Source organism: Palaemon carinicauda, chromosome 26 (genome assembly GCF_036898095.1).
Source record: "Palaemon carinicauda isolate YSFRI2023 chromosome 26, ASM3689809v2, whole genome shotgun sequence".
Lineage (NCBI taxonomy): Eukaryota > Metazoa > Arthropoda > Malacostraca > Decapoda > Palaemonidae > Palaemon > Palaemon carinicauda.
In genome coordinates, this window is record NC_090750.1 from 90454671 (window position 1) to 90459670 (window position 5000).

At 33.9% G+C, this 5000-nt stretch overlaps 1 pseudogene; it reads right to left on the minus strand.

The window, feature by feature from the left end:
* Positions 1-5000, minus strand: part of LOC137620274 (glutamate receptor ionotropic, kainate 2-like) — a 230322-nt pseudogene that overhangs the window by 106916 nt on the left and 118406 nt on the right.

The window sequence follows — 5000 nt, forward strand, 5'->3', positions numbered from 1 at the left end:
AGAGCATAAGTCCGGCCCGTAACATTAACCGTTTGAGTACAAAGGCTGACGAGTTACTTTCGAGAGCATAAGGCCGGCCCGTAACATTAATTTAACCGTTTGAGTACAAAGGCTGACGAGTTACTCTCGAGAGCATAAGGCCGGCCCGTAACATTAATTTAACCGTTTGAGTACAAAGGCTGACGAGTTACTTTCGAGAGCATAAGGCCGGCCCGTAACATTAACCGTTTGAGTGCAAAGGCTGACGAGTTACTTTCGAGAGCATAAGGCCGGCCCGTAACATTAATTTAACCGTTGAGTACAAAGGCTGACGAGTTACTTTCGAGAGCATAAGGCCGGCCCGTAACATTAATTTAACGTTTGAGTACAAAGGCTGACGAGTTACTTTCGAGAGCATAAGGCCGGCCCGTAACATTAATTTAACCGTTTGAGTACAAAGGCTGACGAGTTACTTTCGAGAGCATAAGGCCGGCCCTTAACATTAATTTAACCGTTTGAGTACAAAGGCTGACGAGTTACTTTCGAAAGCATAAGGCCGACCCGTAACATTAACCGTTTGAGTACAAAGGCTGACGAGTTACTTTCAAGAGCATAAGGCCGGCCCTTAACATTAATTTAACCGTTTGAGTACAAAGGCTGACGAGTTACTTTCGAAAGCATAGGCCGGCCCGTAACATTAACCGTTTGAGTACAAAGGCTGACGAGTTACTTTCGAGAGCATAAGGCCGGCCCTTAACATTAATTTAACCGTTTGAGTACAAAGGCTGACGAGTTACTTTCGAAAGCATAAGGCCGACCCGTAACATTAACCGTTTGAGTACAAAGGCTGACGAGTTACTTTCAAGAGCATAAGGCCGGCCCGTAACATAACCGTTTGAGTACAAAGGCTGACGAGTTACTTTCGAGAGCATAAGGCCGGCCCGTAACATTAACCGTTTGAGTACAAAGGCTAACGAGTTACTTTCGAGAGCATAAGACCGGCCCGTAACATTAATTTAACCGTTTGAGTACAAAGGCTAACGAGTTACTGTACTTTCGAGAGTATAAGGCCTGCCCGTAACATTAACCGTTTGAGTACAAAGGCTAACGAGTAACTGTACTTTCGAGAGTATAAGGCCTGCCCGTAACATTAACGTTTGAGTACAAAGGCTCCCAAAGACTTCCTCTAGAAATTTCATCACTATTTCCAAGGGTTGTAAACCACAAAATTCCTTAGAAAGGACAAAAAGAAAAAAAAGTTGAATCCTTGATATCCACCGGAATTAGGTGATAAGAAAGGGTTTAGGATGAAGAAATGTTAGGATTTCTGTTATACTTTTCGGGGAAAAGTTTGTCTTTTTTTATTGTGCCAATAAAGATTGCGAATTGAGCCAGTGATTCTTCTCAAAATTGTTTGAAAATATTCAAAGTTTTTTAAAAGATAGAAATCAAAATTTCAATTTTTTCTTTTATTAAAATTGATTACCTGCTCAAAATCTTTTGAAAATATCTTAAGTTTTTTTAATAGGTAGAAATCGAAATTTTCTTTTTTTTTATATTAAAATTGATTACCTGCTCAAAATCTTTTGAAAATATTAAAAGTTTTTTTAAAAGGTAGAAATAAAAATTTCCATTTTTTATTAAAATTGATTACGTGCTCAAAATCTTTTGAAAATATCTAAAGTTTTTTAAAAGATAAAAATCAAAGTTTCCTTTTTTTTTATTAAAATTGATTACCTGCTCAAAATCTTTTGAAAATATCTAAAGTTTTTTAAAAGATAAAACTCAAAATTTCCTTTTTTTTTTTTTTATTAAAATTGATTACCTGCTCAAAATCTTTTGAACATACCTAAAGTTTTTTAAAAGATAAAAAATCAAAATTTCCTTTTTTTTTTATTAAAATTTATTACCTTCTCAAAATCTTTTGAAAATATTCAGTTTTTTTTTTTTTAAAGGTAGAAATCAAAATTTTCCTATTTTTTTTATTTATTAAATTGATTACCTGCTCAAAATCTTTTGAAATATTTAAATTTTTTTTAACAGGTAAACATAAAAATATCCATTTTTTAAAAATTAAAATTGATTACCTGCTCAAAATCTTTGGAAAATATCTAAAGTTTTTTAAAAGATAATAATCAGAATTTCCTTTTTTTTTTTTTTTTTTTTTTTTTATTAAAATTTATTACCTGCTCAAAATCTTTTGAAAATATTCAAAGTTTTTTCTTAAAAGGTAGAAATCAAAATTTCCTTTTTTTTTTTTTTATCAAAATTGATTATCTGCTCAAAATCTTTTGAGAATATTTAAATTTTTTTTAACAGTTAAACATAAAAATATCCATTTTTGTAAAAATTAAAATTGATTACCTGCTCAAAAATCTTTTGAAAATATCTACTGTATTTCTTAATCATTAAAGATATCTCTTTCTTAATCATTTTGATAACCTGGAGTAATTGATAATATTTTGTAAAAATATAGAAGTTACATTTTTCTACATTTATATAAAAATGTAATCGAATTAATTGAAATAGTTATAGATACAATCATCATCAACATCATCTCCTCCTCCTACGCCTATTGACGCAAAAGGGCCTCGGTTAGATTTCGTCAGTCGTCTCTAACCGGGCAAAAATTTCCATATAAATAAAACACAGGCAAGAACGCAACATCATCTTACAGAAAAAAAATGATATAATATTGATTTTCAAAAATAATGACATCACTGAAGTAGAGGAAAGGAAGGACACTCCAAAATCAAACCATTGCTCTCTAGTCTTGGGTAGTGCCATAGCCTCTGTACCATGGTCTTCCACTGTCTTGGGTTAGAGTTCTCTTTCTTAAGGGTACACTCGGGCACACTGTTCTATCTAATTTCTCTTCCTCTTGTTTTGTTAAAGTTATTTTTAGTTTAAATAGGAGAATATTTATTTTAATGCTGTCACTAACTTAAAATATTTTAATTTTCCTTGTTTCCTTTCCTCACTGGGCTATTTTCCCTGTTGGAGCCCCTGGGCTAATAGCATTCTGTTTTTCCAACTAGTGTTGCAGCTTAGCAATTAATAGTAATGATAATAATAATAATAATAATAATAATAATAATAATAATAATAATAATAATAATAATAATAATAATCATGGCAAAATGCAAAATCCTCGGGTTAATATCCAGATAATACTAATAATTAAGGATTAAAGGATTTTATTAACACTAGCGACCCCTCTCGGGGTGTGAGAGTACATTACAAAGTATACAATTTGACTTACAATAATAGTCTATGATGGCAGTAAAGAGAAGCAAAGCTACTTTTATTCACATATCTATACAATACTGTACATATATCCGTAAACCCACATATGCCATATTTAATGGGGTCATAAGCCCATATAACTAAAACTGTTCCGTTATTATTTACACAAAATTTTGCTAGATTTCGCAATTCTCTCGAATTCTTACTTTATACAACGGCAGGAAATCCAGAAGATAAAATAAAAGGTTAAGAATTAAAAGCAGAATGTGAAAGGTTGATACAGAAGGCAGGAGAAAAATCTCCTTTTACTGATAATTACAGAAATAAATCTACAAGAAAAGAAGACTAGCAACTCACCTGTAGTCCCTGGACGTGGGCAGCTGCTTCAGGGTTGAGGTAAACACCTGGTCTTTGAGCAATTCTTGAACGCGAATGAGGGCGTATGTGTCATCGTAGATAACGCAAAACTTACGCCAGCCAAGACGCATTAGAACGTCTTTATACGCCTTTTGGGAGAAGAAGTATAGACTGTTATTATTATTACTGAAATGAGATGTGAATGTATTAAAGGAATTGTTTAACCTGGAAGTCATGAAAGTGAGATTATTATTATTATTATTATTATTATTATTATTATTATTATTATTATTATTATTATTATTATTATTATTATTATTATCATAAGCTAAGCTACAACCCTAGTTGGAAAAGCAAGATACTATAAGCTCAAGAGCCCCAACATGGAAAAAATAACCCAAGTGAGGAAAGGAAATAAGGAAATAAATAAATGATAATATGAGAAACAATGAAAAATTCAAATATTCTAAAAACAGTTACATCAAAACAGATACTTCATATATAAACTATAAAAAAAGACTTATATCAGCCTGTTCAACATAAAAAAACATTTGCATCAAGTTTGAACTTTTGAAGTTCTACCGATTCAACTACCCAATTAGGACGATCATCCCACAAATTAGAGTTGTAATTATTAGATAAAAATAAAGTTTACCAGTTCCTGGAAAAATATAGCAGGATGCAATTACGTTTAAGTATTGAATTCACCAGAGAGAGAGAGAGAGAGAGAGAGAGAGAGAGAGAGAGTCACCTTTCCCCATCATTTTCCCTCTATCCCTCTATCCCTCTATCCCTCTATCCCGAGAGAGAGAGAGAGAGAGAGAGAGAGAGAGAGAGAGAGAGTCCCCATTTCCCTTCACTATCAGGTTTACCTTTTTCCTCTATCCCAAGAGAGAGAGAGAGAGAGAGAGAGAGAGAGAGAGAGAGAAAGTCACCATTTCCCTTCACTATCAGGTTTACCTTTTTCCTCTATCCCAAGAGAGAGAGAGAGAGAGAGAGAGAGAGAGAGCCCATTTCCCTTCGCTTTCAGGTTTTCCTTATTCCTCTATCCCAAGAGAGAGAGAGAGAGAGAGAGAGAGAGAGAGAGAGAGAGAAAGTCCCCATTTCCCTTCACTATTAGGTTTTCCTTATTCCTCTATCCTAAGAGAGAGAGAGAGAGAGAGAGAGAGTGTGAGAGAGAGAGAGAGAGAGAGAGAGAGAGAAAGTCCCCAGTTCCCTTCACTATCAGGTTTACCTTTTTCCTCTATCCAAGAGAGAGAGAGAGAGAGAGAGAGAGAGAGAGAAAGTCCCCATTTCCCTTCACTATCAGGTTTACCTTTTTCCTCTATCCAAGAGAGAGAGAGAGAGAGAGAGAGAGAGAGAAAGTCCCCATTTCCCTTCACTATCAGGTTTACCTTTTTCCTCTATCCCAAGAGAGA